The sequence below is a fragment of the Oncorhynchus gorbuscha genome, linkage group LG08 (assembly GCF_021184085.1).
Source record: "Oncorhynchus gorbuscha isolate QuinsamMale2020 ecotype Even-year linkage group LG08, OgorEven_v1.0, whole genome shotgun sequence".
NCBI classification, from domain to species: domain Eukaryota; kingdom Metazoa; phylum Chordata; class Actinopteri; order Salmoniformes; family Salmonidae; genus Oncorhynchus; species Oncorhynchus gorbuscha.
Window position 1 is genome coordinate 26604358 of NC_060180.1, and position 17865 is coordinate 26622222.

The 17865-nt window shown below is 41.5% G+C and overlaps 1 long non-coding RNA gene across 3 annotated transcripts; it reads left to right on the forward strand.

Annotated features, from left to right (window-relative positions):
• Window positions 1-877: 877 nt before the first annotated feature.
• LOC124040813 lies at window positions 878-16700 on the forward strand. Of its 3 annotated transcripts, XR_006839798.1 has the most exons (11): window positions 878-1229; window positions 1789-1858; window positions 3390-3479; window positions 5705-5753; window positions 9329-9412; window positions 10968-11134; window positions 11561-11632; window positions 14931-14999; window positions 15769-15916; window positions 16182-16270; window positions 16490-16700. It is a non-coding gene; the product is annotated as an uncharacterized LOC124040813 (long non-coding RNA). The 3 variants fall into 3 exon arrangements; XR_006839797.1 differs by lacking the exon at window positions 14931-14999; XR_006839799.1 differs by lacking the exon at window positions 14931-14999 and having other exon boundaries at window positions 16182-16260.
• Window positions 16701-17865: the final 1165 nt, after the last annotated feature.

Sequence of the window (17865 nt, forward strand, 5' to 3'; positions counted from 1 at the left end):
AACCTTGCCTTCTGGATGGTAGTGGTGTGAACAGGCAGTGGCTCTGGTGGTTGTTGTCCAACATTCAGGCCCCTTAGGACTGGAGTTGCCCATCCCTGCTCTAAGGGTCCCTGAGGAGAGGTTTGAAAACCACTAGCCTATTGTAAATTATGTTTTTTATTTTTATTTATCCTGAAGTTTAAAAAAAAATTGTTCTTATGTTTGCTTGAAATGTGTGGGTGGGGGCTTTATGCTTACATGGCCAGTCGAGGGAACAAGAGACCCATGTTGATCAATCCCAGCGGTACAGTATGAGCAATTTAAAGTAAACCAGCATCCAATTGTTGAATTTCAGAGTAAATGTGTAATTTCCTCCGATGTCCGTAGGCATCGGTATGGACCTATACTTTTTTTTGCACAACTTTGATTAGCGATTCTGGAGCACAGTCATTTTTTTTACATTTAAGTGATTTTATGACAACATAATCCCCTATCAGATCATTCACACAGCCGTTAGTCAAATGTATGTAATCCGGCAGCTCTTGTTATCTTGCTGTTGTAAGGGATTTCCTCCTCTTCTTCCGAAGAGGAGAGGCGAAAAGGATCGGAGGACCAATATGCAGCGTGGTAAGTGTCCCTGGTTATTTTTAATAAGAAATAGTACACATGAACAACTGAATACAAAAACAATAAATGTGGAATGAACAAAACCCAAAACAGTACAGTGTGGTGAAAAACACAGACACGGAAACAAACACACAGTGAAACCCAGGCTACCTAAGTATGATTCTCAATCAGAGACAACTAATGACACCTGCCTCTGATTGAGAACCATACTAGGCCGAAACATAGAAATCCCCAAATCGTAGAAAAACAAACAGACTGCCCATCCCAACTCACGCCCTGACCATACTAAATAATGACAAAACAAAGGAAATAAAAAGGTCAGAACATGACAGCTGTTTCTCTGTTTATGGGAAATTCCTCAACTCTGAACTATCTCTGTGTTTTGTTTGCATCGTGAGGAAAAGAGAAGCCACAACGAGTTCCGGGGTCGCTCCTCACTCAAAACCTTGACCGTCCCCGATAAAAAAAATGTTTTAATTTCATTGGCTAATGCACAAATTCACTTCAGAACACTAAAAGACTAAACGGACTCTGCAAGACTCCAGCACAACGACGTAAACTACAATGGATTATTCAACCAATGACAGCAAATCAACCAGCAAGAAAAAAGTGGAGGTCGTTTGGTAAGAAGTAAACGTTTAAGTGGATAATGTAAATGTAAATCAAAAGGGTCTGTCAGTCTGCTGATATATGCGGTTATGAAAAGCTTAGCACAACAAACTATGTATCTATTTCTAAAATAAATCTATTTATTTATATTTCGTGATACTCATTCAGGACCGTTCATTTCTTGGGGTTATAGGACAACTTTTGGCTTTGTCAATTTGCTACACTGCAGATTCGCTCCTAATAGATGGTGTAAAATGCATGGCTGAATAACATGGCTAACAGAATTGAGGTTGTTAACAACCAGTAGTATCACTGGTTATACTTTTCCTAGTAGGCCAGTAGACAAACATCCTGTAAAGAGGAGTAAATCCTACCAGTAATTGACAATTTTGATCTTTCACTCTTGATCTCTTTCTCAGATATCGCTTTGCAGTAACCATATATCTATATATTTTTTAATCAATTTCCATTTTTAATCACAAGAGGTAACCATTTAAATAGATGCTGCCTCCACCATGAACTAATGCAAAAATATGTAAGCCTTTAACAGACTCATTCAACTCTTTCTCTCAGGTCGGCAACTTGAATGCCTGCTACTTTGCAAAAAGAGGTTTTCAAGTAGAAGTCTTTGAATCTCGAGAAGGTAAACACTTGATTATGCCACATATTAAGCGCTTTCTCTGATATTGAATAGCTACAAAGCAGTCTGCATTTATTTCGGGAAGTATGCACTGCGTGCAGTCATCAGTCACTACAATATTCCTAACAACAAAGCACAATGGCTTTGTCTTGGTAGCTATCACACAGCAATCTAAACATACATTTTAGTTTCAAAATAAGTTATTACCATTTGATATATATGACACTGGTTTCACAAGCAGTCACCAGATGCAGACATATTACATTTGGATTGACAAGCAGCTCAACCAGGTCACTATTCACTTTAGCACAATTTATAGTTTATACTGTATATTTTTATTGTGTATGTATTTCCAACATCACTATTTTTATGACTTATTTGTGAACATTTTTGATGAAGTGTACTGTACTTTTGAGGAGAGCTTGTGAGTAAGAATTTCACTATACCATTTACATCCTGTGCACGTGCAAATAAACTCTGATTAGAAGGTGCTTGTGTATGTTAGATTTGAGTCTCATAATTCTTTAATGTCTTTAATTGCTTTCTATCTATGATCCTGACCAGATATCCGCCAAGCCAAACTAGTCAAAGGAAGAAGCATCAATCTAGTTCTGTCTCACAGGGGTCGTCAGGCTTTGAAGCACGTGGGAATGGAAGACAGTCTCTCTCTCTCTCTCTCTTTCTCTCTTTCTCTCTTTCTCTCTCTGCGCAGCTGTAGGGGTGGAGTAGAGCGCAGTTCCCCGTCTCTCTCCACTCCTGCCTTTTCCTGGCCACCGTGCTTCTACGTCTGTATTGGTTGCTGTTTAGGGTTTTAGGCTGTTTCTGTGTAAGCACTTTGTGACATCTGCTGATGTTAAAAGGGCTTTATGAATGTGTTTGATTTGAATTCCTAGTCTCAAGACCATATAAGAGATGAAAACGGAAGCAGGCAACCACTCTTTGATTTTATTTTGATGTGTTCATAATGATGAAATATTTCAAGTGCCTGTACCCAAGCCCCATGGGTACATCTGGGCTGGGCCACTGTACTTACAGTTCTCTAAAGTATTATATTCTGGCAACTGAAGTAAGCTATTATATTATTTTAGTGGGCACGCATTTAGTGCACCTAGGGTGTTATGTATGGCTCAGCAGGCACTGCGTCAGAAGGTTGTTTTACACTTCAATTACTTTTCAGCATGACAGGGTCAGGTTTGCTTCGCCAACTTTTTAAATAAAACTTCAAGGCCAGTCATGAGGGACAGAACGAACTTAGGTAGGCCATATTTAGAGCAAAGAATATACACTCTCCTGAACTATGGCCGAACAGAAAGATGTGTTTTGAACATTTTGCCAATCATTGTTAGAAAACTGAGCGATGTACTCCTTTTTCGCTAGGTTTTGTCTTCACCACGTTATTGTTGTCGATACACCAATAATGTGCATTTTGTATTTTGTATTTTCTGTCAAATCTGTAATTCAGGACCTCAGCTGTAAAAGTGACCTTGGTCCCTGTTCACGAGGAAAATCTGACCCGTTTTGATTTCTTCTCCAGGTTGTCTCCAAAGGAATTCCCATGCATTCCAGAATGATCCACACTTTGAATGGGACACAGTCTCCCATTCCTTATGGCAAGAAAGGCCAGGTAATTCTGCTGCTGCACTGCCTACACACATCACAATGCAAATCCCATTAGATAGATTATTAATACATTTGACAAGCAAGACAAAGGATGGCCATTATCTTGTAAAGCAGCAGTCTGTCAGCGTTTTGTATTACTGATGTATAATTACAGTACCTTAAATGCAGACTTGATGAGAGGCTACATTTGTCACTCCCACTCTCCCTTAGTTATCACTTTGTCGCTGTAGCATAAGGCTCATTATTGAATTGTGGCATGGCATTTTGGGAAAAAAGGCAATGAAGCAAATCCCACAATCCCAAATTCGAGAATGACTGATAATCAACAGTAATTATAACAGCGCTCAGCACAGATTCCAGAAACGTTGTTGTTCGAGAGACAGACAGGCCACTTTAGCACTCTTTCATCATAGAAAATGCACAGAGACACAAGCATGGGTCGCTGGCCTCGGATTTACTATCTGAATCAACAGGACCTCTTCCATCCCAACGGTACTCGGAAAATCATTACGCTTGTTTGCAACAGGGAGAAAATGGAATGGGAGTTGTGTGTTTCATCTTGAAAATGCCTGAAATGAAGCAGGCCTTTATTTCAATCCCAGAATTCTTGATATTTCAACTGAACATCTGTCTTAGGTTCTTAAGAGTGTGAATAGTCAGTTAAACAAATAAATCGAATAAAATTGTATTGGTCACATAAATAGTTTAACCTAAGGTCGAGTGTCTGAACAGTTTGGGCTACACACTGATTTGACCCCCCCTGTTGAAAAGCGAGGCTCTTACAAACACATACATGTCGGTTGTTTTGCTCTAGGATGTCGACAAGCCTCAGAAGACTTGTCTGAATGTCCCCTGGTACCAGTTGAAAAGATTAATGGAAGCATATATGGATACAGTTTAGTGCCAAAAATAAGGAGTTAAATAGATGAAAAAAATAAATAACAAATGTTTCCTGATCTTTCTTACATCTCTCTTCAGAACAAACTTCCTTTACATTTCTTTTTTTGGGGAGGGGGACTATCTGTTGTTCCATGTAGTGAATGTGTTATTCAATGTGTTTGTAGGGGCTAATAGCAATAAGGACAAAATTAAGGTTTCATCAAATAATTGTTTTATATATATTTTATACTTCAAAATTAAAAATCAAACAGCAAAATGATCCTTGGTATAACCTTCTTAAAACAATTCCATATACCCCATAATGTCCCCCCAATGTACATGGCACCTCCCTTGACCTCAGAAGCCCACCGTGACCAGTACAGACATGGGTTCAAATACTATGTACTCTTTAGAATACTTTGAGCATTTGCTTTAGCCTGCCCGGAGTTCCAGGTGGGTGGCGTTAGCAAAGTTGGGGGGAATTTCAACAAGCAAGCTTAATGAAGCACAGCTAAAGTATTTAAAATGATGGTATTTGACCCCAGGTCTGATCCAGTGTTGTTGAAATGTCCCAACACTGTCACACGATCAGTTCTGTATCCATGATTGATGACATGAGCTGTAATTCCGCCCCATAGTATAAAGGTTATGCGCAGGTCAGGACAGGTACGCTGCAATGTGAGGACGGTGGGAGGAAATCCCTATTGTGTACACATAGCTGTGATGTGTCTGATGTTGTCTAGGGTTTTATCCTCTGTCTTCTTCTGCCTTTTAAAGAGGAAAAAACTACGATCAGTAATCCCTCTCTCATTAAGAGAAGTGGTGAAGACAGGATGTCGGGGGGCAACGCAGATGAGAGAAGTGAGAAACAAAAGAGAAAAGGCACAGTCAGACATAGAACAAAGGGATGGAAAATAATCATGGGAGGCCAGCTTGGTAGTGAATGGTGGTGGGTGGAGGGGGGGGGGGGGGAAGAGAGGGATTTTATCCTGCCCAGTTGTTCAAGTAGTAAGGACAAGATGAAAAAGGGCACTTCCGATAGATGTTCCACTAAATCAATTATCCCATGCATGCAACACTTCAAAAGGTGATTTTAATCAAAGGCTTACTCATGCTATGATCTCAGTTCTTCTTACTAGACAATAGTCAAACTCCCAAATCCTGCTCACATTTCCATCACTGACTGTTTTTAGACTCCCGAGCATCGCCTCCAAAAATGTATTTGAAATGTCTTGTTGACTGAAGTATGCACTCTTTTTGTATTAAAAGTGGTAGTGTCAGTGTAAACGTGTCACATTATTCTGTGTAGGCCTAGTTTAGAGTTACAGTAACATCCTGATCTCCTTTCAGTACATCCTGTCTCTCGACAGAGCCAACCTCAACAAAGAACTGTTGTCAGGTAGGAGAATGAAATTCCTTATTCCCATGAGTCCTGGAGAGCATGTCAGAGCCTCAATATTGCATGTACTTATTGAAAAGCTGTGTTCTTATCCACTCATCTTGAATGGGAAATAGGTTAATCTTGTATTGTCTACCTGTATGTCCATCTGCCATTTCGAAGATAGATGATTAAGATGAAGAAAAGTTGATCTTATCTTATGTACTTGTAAAAAGTAATGTCTAAAAACTTTGTAAAGTTTTAGGTTAAATATAGACATTGTGTCTTTCCACTAACAGTGCCTTCAGAATGTATTTTTTACCCCTTGACCTTTTCCACATTTTGTTGTGGTTCAGCCGGAATTTAAAATGGATCAGGTTGAGATTGTGTCACCAGCCTACACACAGTACTAAAATGTTGTTGACATGCGCAGACAAGAAGCTCTATACTCATTGTTTTAGTAGACTAGTGCATGTCGTATAACAGGCTTATATCGTCGATCCTTGCTCTCCCGAACAAAAAGTTAACATGTGAAAGTCACGTAACAGCAGTCGACTGTGTTTACTGACAGTCATCAATATATGTACAAGCCTGTAGCAATGGTTGTCATGTTTTCTATATACTTTATTCTTGATTTTATTTTTTAAATTGGGAGGGGAGGTAGATCAGCTTTAATATTACAGATAGATTGTAGCTTCCATCAATGTAATTGTCTGCATCATTTCCAATCTCCCATTCTTTTAAATACATTTTCCTTAATTATGTTCCCCTGACCCCACCACCCCTCCCCTAATTGGAGTAGACTAATGGACAACACTTACTATATACATTTTACAGACACAGTATATTTTTTACAATGGTTCTCTTTTGTTTGTTTTTAGTCCTATCCTTCAGCTACCCTCAACCCCTCTCATCTATCTCTGAAGAACATCCAGTTTTCTATATCTATTTGCCATATATTTTTCAACTGTGCTGTGATGGTTCACAAACATTTTGAACCTTTCTATTCTCATCATTTCTACAGATTCTAATTTAAAAATACACATTATTGCTAAGGGTATTATTATATTATTGATCAATTGACTATGACTTTTTAAATCACCCAGCAGTGCTATTTGTAGATTTAGCTCCAGGTAAATGTTCAAATCTTTCAGCCATTCCTGAACCTCAGACCAAAAACAAGCTACATATATGTACAGTACCAAAACAAATGATCTAATGATTGTCTCTTCACAGCAAAATCTGCAGAGCAGGGATGGTTGTATCCCCCATATACAGTATTGGTTGCAAGAATTTTGTATAATCATTTAAATAGTTAAAATGGCGCTGGAACAGAAGGCAGACATTTTATGTGCCCACAACCGAGTGTGTTTTTTTTGTTCGTTTATCTGTGTTGTTTGTAACTTGTTTTTGAAACTATTTTTGTACATAATGTTGCCGCTACCATCTCTACAAAAATAACTTCTAGACATCAGGACTGCGATTACTCACCACGGACTAGCAGAATCCTTTTTCTTCTTTCACGACTCTGACGAGCCCGAGGCAGAGGCTATACGGCTCCCTCGGGAACAGGCCCCGACCTCAGTGATCTGCGTGAAGAGGCGGAGAAAGAGAGGCCGGAGGGCGGGCTGCCTTCTGAGGAGTAGGGGGCGATCAAGTAAACCCCCACTTCCTCAATTCTGCACGCAAACATGCAATCTTTGGACAATAAAATGGAGGAGTTATTGGGAAGATTAAACTACTAACGGGACATTTAAAAACTAACATCTTATGCTTCATGGAGTCGTGGCTGAACGACGACAATATCAACATAGAGCAGGCTGGTTATACAATGTACAGGCAGGATAGAACAGCGACGTCTGGTAAGACAAGGGGCGGCGGTCAATGTATTTTGTAAACAGCTGGTGCACGATATCTAAGGAAGTCTCGAGCCATTGCTCGCCAGAGGTAGAGTTTCTCATGATAAGCGGCAGACCACATTACCTACCGAGAGAGTTAAGCTAAGGACCCTGGGACTAAACACCTCCCTCTGCAACTGGATCCTGGACTTCCTGACGGGCCGCCCCCAGGTGGTAAGGATAGGAAACAATGCATCCACCACGCTGATCCTCAACACAGCAACCCCTCAGGGGTGTGTGCTCAGCCCCCTACTGTACTTCCTGTTTACTCTTGACTGCATGGCAATGCACGACTCCAACACCATCACTAAATTTGCAGATGACACAGTGGTAGGCCTGATCACTGACAACAATGAGACAGCCTATAGGGAGGAGGTCAGAGACCTGGCCGTGTGGTGCCAGGACAACAACCTCTCCCTCAACATGATCAAGACAAAGGAGATGGTTGTGGACTACAGGAAAAAGAGGACCGAGCATGCCCCCATTCTCATCGACGGAGCTGTAGTGGAACAGGTTGAGAGCTTCAAGTTCCTTGGTGTCCACATCACCAACAAACTATCGTGGTCCAAGCACACCATGACAGTCATGAAGCGGGCAGGACAAAACCTATTCACCCTCAGGAGACTGAAAAGATTTGGCATGGGTCCTCAGATTCTTAAAAGATTCTACAGCTGCACCATCGAGAGCATCCTGACTGGTTGCATCACTGCCTGGTATGGCAGCTGCTCGGCCTCCGACCGCAAGGCACTACAGAGGGTAGTGTGAACGGCCCAGTACATCACTGGGGCCAAGCTTCCTGCCCATCCAGGACCTCTATACCAGGCGATGTCAGAGGAATGCCCTGAAAATCGTCAAAGACTCCAGCCACCCCAGTCATAGACTGTTCTCTCTGCTACCACACGATACGACTCCTGATCATCTAGTCAAATGGCTACCCAGACTATTCACATTGCCCCCCCCCCTTCCCCTCACCACTGCCAATCTCTGTTGTCATCTATGCATAGTGACTTTAATTAACTCTACCTACATGTACATACTAGCTCAACTAACCGGTGTCCCTGCACATTGAGTCTGTACCGGCACCCCCCTGTATATATTGTTGTTTTTTACTGCTCCTCTTTAATTACTTGTTACATCTCTTATTCTTATCCGTATTTTTTTTAAACTGCGCTGTCAGTTAGGGGCTCGTAAGTAAGCATTTCAATGTAAGGTCTATGTTATGTAGACCTTATACCGATCGGCGCATGTGACTAATGAAATTTGAAATAGAAAAACTCTATTTAAATTATTTGTTTTGAATCCAGTGTTGTTTTGTGTACAGGTCATAAACCCCGTACCATGGAATTGGTACATCAAATCTCCTCCCAACTATTTTGCAATCTATATGGCACAGCTGTACATTTTTTTGTTGTCTTTAAATGAAACTAGTATACTTTATTTATCACAATTTTCTTTAACCAATGTTGGCATTTAATGCAGGGCCAACAGTTCCTTACTTTCTCCCCCTTCTAATTCTCTTCACTTTTTACGTTAATGCTACAATTAGTTAGTTGTAATTTTGAGTAGAGGAGATATTTCAATGCATTTTTGTTAGCTGTTGCCCAATGTTTGCAGTGCCATGTAAGTCAACCTCAGAGAATTGTCTTGTCATGACCGTGATATAAAATCTTTTTGTAATTCTTTGTTTTGTAACTGCAGCAGCAGAGACCCCAACATAAATCTGAACTTTTCCCACAAACTACTCGACTGGAGCACTGAAACAGGGGCGATGACCTTTGTCAGGTAAATAGTTAATATTCTCACACACATTTCTTTCTCACCTTCTCTCTTCTCTCTCTCACTCCCTCCTCTAAAGTCATTTTGGGCTGACTTGTAAAATGGAGAACTAAGTGCTGTCTAAAATTGACTTGTTCTTGCTTTATTATTTGCAGTTGGTCTGTGCTCCTGCATTTTATTTTGTGGCCTTGTGTGTGTGTGTGTGTTAAACAGCATACAATGCCTTCAGAGTATTCACCCCTTGACTTTTTCCACATTTTGCTGTGTTACTTCCTGAATTTAATATTGATTAAATGTAGATTTGTTTGTCACTAGCCTACACACAATACCCCATAATATCAAAGGGGAATTATGTTTTTTGAGAATGTTACAAACTGAATTAAACATGGAAGCTGAAATGTCTTGAACCCCTTTTTTTATGGCAAGCCTAAATAAGTGCAGGCGTAAACATTTGCTTAAAAAGTCACATAATAAGTTGCATGGACCACTGTGTGCATTAATAGTTACATGATTTTTGAATGACAACCTAATCACTGTACCCCACACATACAGATAATTGTAAGGTCCCTCAGTTCAGCAGTGAATTTCAAACACAAAGACCAGGGAGGTTTTCCAATGCCTGGCAAAGAGGGCACCTATTGGTAGATGGGTAACAAAATAAGCAGACATTGTATATCCCTTTGAGCATGGTGAAGTTATGAATTACACTTTGGATGATGTGTCAATACACCCAGTCACTACAAAGATTCAGGTCCTTCCTAACTCAGTTGCCGGAGAGGAAGGAAAACGCTAATGAATTTCACCATGAGGACAATGGTTACTTTAGAACAGTTATTGGCTGTGATAGGAGAACTGAGGATGTATCAACGATATTGTAGTTACTCCACAAAACGAATCTAATTGACTGAGTGAACAGAAGGAAGCAGGTACATAATAAATAGAAACAGATAAAAAGGAACAAAAAAATGCTTAGCATAGGGAAAATCCTAGAGGAAAACCTGGTTCAGTCTGCTTTCCACCAGACACTGGGAGATGAATTTACCTTTCAGCAGAACAATAACCTGAAACAGGTTATTGTCTATACTGGAGTTGCTTACCAAGAAGACAGTGAATGTTTTCCTGAGTGGCCGAGTTACAGTTTTGACTTAAATCTACCAGAAAATAATAAATGGGCAAATGTTGCGCAATCCAGGTGTGTAAAGCTCTTAGAGACATACCCAGAAAGACTCACCGCTGAAATCGCTGCCAAAGGTGCTTCTATAGAGTATTGACTCAGAGGTATGAATACTTATGTAAATGAGATTTCTGTATTTAATTTTCAATACATTTGCAAAAAATTCTAAAAACAGGTTTCACTTTTGTCATTATGGGTTATGATTAACTTAGGTAGAAGGTTAGTGCACAAGTCCTATTTATACTGCATTACAAACTGACAACTTTATTTACACTGACATTTTTACATGATCACATTTGATGACACATTTTTGTTAACCATAAATAAGGCTCATCATGAATAGCATCTATCTGTGGAATAATGTTTGTACTGTATGGTGTGTCTTAGGGCTGAAGGTGCAAAGGAAGAGATCCAGGCAGACTTGATTGTGGGATGTGATGGAGCGTTCTCTGCCATTCGGAAACAGTTCCTCCGTCAGAACCGTTTCAATGACAGTCAGACCTACATCCCTCATGGGTACCTGGAGCTCACCATGCCCCCCCATCAATGGAGAGGTTGGTCCTCTGATGCTCAGAACATGGCACAGGATCAGACCTGGGGCAATATTCAAAACAGTCTCGGAGTAGCAGGGCTAGGATCAGTTTAGTCTTTTAGATAATATTGAATAAGGTTATATGGAATGAGCTCTCCCGGTGCAATGTAACTAAAGGTATAGTACCAAAAGTGCATAGCCCACACATTCACCACTGGCTAAATAAAACGCTCAATGTATTTGAAAGCAAATACTATTTAAACCCAGCTCTGCACTGGATGTTTTTATAGTTCATTGTATCACCATAGTGTTTCATAAGGCGTTGGGTGACATCTCATTTTGTATGTTGGTCACCTTTTGGTTGATGCAAAGCTGCTGTGTCTATTGTATATGATGTGTTTGTCTTTATACTGTAATAATGCCCTAATTTAATTTACTTTGCCCCCAGTTTGCCATGAAGCCTAATTATCTGCACATATGGCCACGCAACACGTTCATGATGATTGCTCTGCCCAACTTGGTGAGTGTAAATTAGAGACTGTATGTTTACCCACATGTCCATACTATATTTATCCTTTCAGCTTCATTATCAGCTGCTAAACTTGATAATAGAGCGTAGGCAAGTTTAAACACGTTGGAGAGATGCATTTGTGAAGTGTGTACAGTATGAGAAAATGTCTTAAAATAGTCTAACTAATGGCTCTAACTAATGTAAAAGACAATATGGACTCATTAGAATATGTCAAAATAGTGTCGTTTAAACATTAGAGTGCATTCGGAAAGTATTCAGACCCCTTCCCTTTTTCCACATTTTGCTACAGCCTTAGTCTAAAATGGGAAAAAAAATAAGTTTCCTCATCAATCTACACACACAAAAAAAATGGGTTTTAGAAACGTACAAATACCGTATTTACATAAGTATTCAGACCCTTTGCTATGAGACTCAAAATTGAACTCTGGTGCATCCTGTTTCCATTGATCATCCTTGAGATGTTTCTACAACTGGATTGGAGTCCACTTGTGGTGAATTCAATTGACTGGACATGATTTGGAAAGGCCTGTCTACATAAGGTCCCACAGTTGACAGTGCATGTCAGACCAAAAACCAAGCTGTGAGGTCAAAGGAATTGTCTGTAGAGCTCCGAGATAGGATTGTATCGGGTCACAGATCTGGGGAAGGGTACCAAAACATTTCTGCAGCATTGAAGGTCCCCAAGAACACAGTGTTCTCCACCTCCTAGAGCTGGCCACCTGGGCAAACTAAGCAATCGGGGGAGAAGGGCCTTGGTCAGGGAGGTGACCAAGAACCCGATGGTCACTCTGACAGAGCTCCAGAGTTCTTCTAGGGAGATGGGAGAACCTTCCAGAAGGACAACCATCTATGCAGCACTCCACCAATCAGTACTTTATGGTAGAGTGGCCAGATGGAAGCCACTCCTCAATAAAAGGCACATGACAGCCCGCTTGGAGTTTGCCAAAAGGCACCTAAAGGACTCTCAGACCATGAGAAACAAGATCCTCGGGTCTGATGAAACCAAGACTGATCTCTTTGTCCTGATTGCCAAGCGTCACATCTGGAAGAAAGCAGGCACCAATCATCACCTGGCCAATACCCTCCCTACAGTGAAGCATGGTGGTGGCAGCATCATGCTGTGGGGATGACTAGTTGGGATTGAAGGAAAGAGGAACTGCGCAAAGTATAAAGAGATCCTTGATGAAAACTTGCTGCAGACGGCTCAAGATCTCAGACTAGGGCGAAGGTTCACCTTCCAACAGGACAACAACCCAAAGCACACAGCCAAGACAATGCAGAAGTGGCTTTGGGACAAGTCTCTGAATGTCCTTGAGTGGCCAGCCAGAGCCCGGACTTAAACCTGATTGAACATCTCTGGAGAGACCTGAAAATAGCTAGCAGCGACGCTCCCCATCCAACCTAACAGAGCTTGAGAGGATCTGCAGAGAAGAACGGGAGAAACTCCCCAAATACAGGTGTGCCAAGCTTGTAGTGTCATACCAAAGAAGACTCAAGGCTGTAATCACTGCCAATGGTGCTGAGTAAAGGGTCTGAATACTTATGTAAATGTGATATTTCAGTTATCATTTTTTTTACCTGTTTTTGCTTTCTCATTATGGGGTATTGTGCGTAGATTGATTAAGAAAAAAAATATGATTTAATCAATTTTAGAATAAGGTTTTAACGTGACAACATGTGGAAAAAGTGAAGGGGTCTGAATACTTTCCAAATGCACTGTATATCGCACCTAAGCTGTACTGTATATGTCACAATAATGACAGTGTATTTATACAGTATGTCATGTTGCAAAAGAGACTCATCACTGTTAGGAAGTCAGTGTAAACAGGGTTATTTGACCCTTGGCCTCAGAACATAGGTCTCTTGGTCCAGCGCCCAATGTTCACTTTACCAAAAATAAATTATTTAGTCAAAACCTTTTTTACCATCTTCACATCTCAAATACCCTGGGTCCCACAGGTCCAGCCCTACTTTTTAACAGATGTGAACATTCAAAAAAAATGTCAAAGCAGATAGTCAGTAATCCCATCTCTCAGCCTCCACAACTGCTAATATTAATACCATTATGATAGTTCTGCCTGACTGATTCAGAGAAAGCTGTTCTGTTTTGTGGCCAGGTTAATGCACTTAATTCAAGGGTACATTAGTACTGTTACTCAGTACAGCCCCAGTGTGCATTGGGAGGACGGTGAAAAATGCCCTGCTGCCGGGGAAACTCCACGGTAACGACACTCTTAGGACACATGGGATAGGCTGGCCTGATGCTGATGGATAGCCAGGGCTGACCCGGCAGCTGCTAACACACCCACCATCATCATCTCTCTACTCCACATCCATCAGTCCAAGTGGATTATCCATTTTGGCCAGCGCAGATCACGTGACCATGCTGGTGTGGACGTTGATGCATATTAACGGACTAAGTAATGGATTTGCCAATAAGCAACATCCATCAACTAGATGCATGGCATGTTAGCCACTCAGGGAGTTAACGGAAGTCATCAGGTCTCAGACAAGGTTACTGAGAGCATGGTTAACTGAATCCTCATTAATAAGAAAGTGCTCTCATTTCACACAATCAGGTTTTTTACTGCATAGTGTAAAAAATTAAAAAACACGGCCTCCCAAGGGGCGGCGTCCCTACAGACCCGGGTTCGATCCCAGCCGTGACCAAGAGACCCATTAGGTGGAGCACAATTGGCCCAGTGTCGTCGGGGTTAGGGGAGGGTTTGGCCGGCCGGCATGTCCTTGTCCCATCGCGCTCAAGCAACTTCTGTAGCAGACTGCTGACACAGTCGCCAGTTGTGCAGTGTTTCCTCCGACACAGCCAGCGGCTGGCTTCTGGGTTAAGCGAGCAGTGTGTCAAGAGCCAATGAGGCTTGGCAGGGTTGTGTTTTGGAGGACGCATGGCTCTCGAGTCTGTACGGGAGTTGCAGCAATGGGACAAGACTGTAACTACCAATTTGGATATCACGAAAAAGGGGTAAAAAAAAAACTTTCTGTATTTAAATTTAAACTACTAATACTAGATATAAAGTCTGTAGAAAAGATAGTGATCGATTATTTTTCAATAATAAATATTTGACAATTACCAATCACTAAAATAATGAATTCAGGAGTATCGATTTTGTTTAAATGTTTGAGCATAAGAACAAAGCATTAGCCATGGCAAAATGCATAGAATTGCAGGAAGTTAACTTGAACCCCCCGCCACTCCCACAACCGAAACCCCTTTTTTGATCCAGATGTTCAGGCTTACTACGTTAATCTCCATATTGTTTGTTCTTAGGACAAGACTTTCACCTGCACACTCTTCATGCCATTTGAGGAGTTTGAGAAAGTTACCACAGGCGACAAGGTCATCGAGTTTTTCCAGAAATAATAATAATATAATAATAATAATATATGCCATTTAGCAGACGCTTTTATCCAAAGCGACTTAGTCATGTGTGCATACATTCTACGTATGGGTGGTCCCGGGAATCGAACCCACTACCCTGGCGTAGTGGGTTTCCCGATGCCATCCCACTAATAGGAGCGTAAGTGACTTTCTCTTCCCCGTCCCTCCATCCTGCTGTCCATCCTTACCTCCCTTCATCCCTCTCTCCCTATCAATTTCCTGCATCAGGACAGCTCAAACAGCAACTGTCTCTCGAGCGTGTAATTAATTGTCCCAACTTCACGTGGCCTGGGGAGCTGAGTTTTCAATTTGAACCGAACAGCAAGCTGCAGTTGATAGTGAGATAGAACATGGACGGGGTGGGGGAAACAGCTGAGGTGTGTAACTAGGTATTTTCAGGGTTGATTTGAAATGAGGCAGGCTGAATTGCTGTTTACTTTTCGATTCACCCACACACAGTCTAAATTCACAGTTGAATTTGCTTATTTATTTTCAATTAGAGAATGCTACGCCTACAATAAAACACCCCTAGCTCAGTGTGTTGTTTGAAGTCCTAGCTGCACTCCTCTGCCAATGCAAGCCTGAAGAATATGATTATATTCTCTTATGAGATACAGTGGTTGAAAAGAGAGCATGGATGAGGTAGTACAGAGCAGCTGTATGTGAGAAACCAGCACGTACCACACTATGCATATCAATGTCATAGTGGTCATTCTGTGTCTCACAGGGAGGCTCTTAAGAGGGATTATTTCCGTCTGCCGGCCCAGGCCATGGTGTCCTTGAAGTGCTCCCCATATCACTTTGGTGACAAGTGCGTCCTTAAGGGCGATGCAGCGCACGCTGTGGTGCCATTCTATGGTCAGGGGATGAACGCAGTAAGTAGAAATACATGTAGTATATACACAGAGTGGGACAGTGAGAGGAGGGTGGAAGATATGAGACCTCCGTGGTCTCTTGTGGATCAGCTAAGAGTATGGTGCTAGCAATGCTAAGGTCATAGGTTAATTGTATGCCACTCAACCACATACATACTCTATGCTATTGATGAATTCACTGTAATTCGCATTTGGATCAAAACAACTGCTCAGTGCCATTTAATTGTTAATATAAGAGATGTTGACTCAATGTTATTTGAAACAGGTTAACGCATCGTTCAGGGCTTTGAAGACTGCCTTGTTTTCAACGAAATCATGGACCAGTTCAACGAAGACTTCAGGGAGTAAACACACGTAATATTACAGACGGCAAATACGCTTTGAAAGTCAGAGCATCAGCATCCACGTACCCCCTTGATGCCTGCTAAATGAGTTTGTTTTGTTAGTGGCGCAGAATATCCATGTTTCATTTCATGTGCGCGTCTGAGGGTGCTTGGAAAAGGTAGACAAATTTCCATTCTAACCAATTACGTATAATCTGTTCATACTAAGCTATTTCTCCTTTTTTTTCAGGTGCCGTTCTGCCTGAGTACACCAGAGTCAGAGTCCCAGACAACCACGCTATGGCAGACCTGGCCATGTACAACTACGTTGAAGTAACGTAGTAGCCATTTAGATATTAGTACTTAAATCAATCACCAGGGTCTGAGGCTATTCGTTAGGGCATGCTACGGAAAAACTGTTTAAAATGTTTTGCTTTGGAAAACAGAAATGAAGTCCAAGTAGTTCCTCTTTGTATTAGTCTGTCTTCTTTCATTTGGTGCCTAATGAATACGACCCAATTTTGCCATACACAACTGTTACGAATCCCTTTTGGCCCGACAGTCTAGGGGGGGGGGGGGGGTGGCAATGAGACCCGAACATAACTCATGCAAATTATAATTGTGACAAAGTAAAAGTGAGAATGAAATAACTACGACAACTGAAATCTACCGGCAAACTCAAGGTTTATTTGTAAACACACGGTAATAGGGGGAGCAGGAAAAGGGGCTGAACTGGACCCAAGGAAAGAAACAATAAGTATTCAAAAACACCCCTAAGCTAGACTAGCCTACTTTAACAACAGCTAACTAAAAATACAGTGGATGGTGTATGCCCATGGGCGACTTGTCTTGGTTTCCCCTTTTCCCACCAGCAAACAAACACCATAACAATACTCACAGGTGAGGACAAAGTGCTATGGAGGTGCTCAAACAAAAGAGCGCGTCGAAACACAGAGAGCGCGTCGAAACACAGAGAGCGCGTCGAAACACAGAGAGCGCGTCGAAACACGGAGAGCGCGTCGAAACACGGAGAGCGCGTCAAACACGGAGAGCGCGTCGAAACACGGAGAGCGCGTCGAAACACGGAGAGCGCGCGAAACACAGTCCTACAGACATGGCATTTACATAGAGATTGAGCTCTAGAGCAAACAACTGATGGGGTTTTTAAACCAAGGGAAAAGAACTGTGATTGGGTAGGAAACAGGAGGAGGTGTGTCTTCTGATTGATGATTGGATTGGTGACTGATTGGGGAGTGATGATTTTCACCTGTGAGGGGAGAAGGAGAGAAAACAACACAGGATACATACACACAGACACAGGATACCTGTATCCGTAACAACAACTACAGTGATCAAACTGTACGCCCAGATTTCAGCGACACTGGATCTATAGAACTATATGATGAAAAGTTCCATATAGGTAATGAAACACTTAGTTTAGAAAAGGGATGGTGATGACCTTCCAATTTAATGAAAGCACATATGTGTATATATATATATACACCATTTAGCAGACACTTTTATCCAAAGTAACTTACAGCCAGGAGTGCATTCATTTTCTTACATACGGGTGGTCCCAAGAATCAAACCCACTATCCTGGCATTGTAAGCACCGTGCCGTACCAA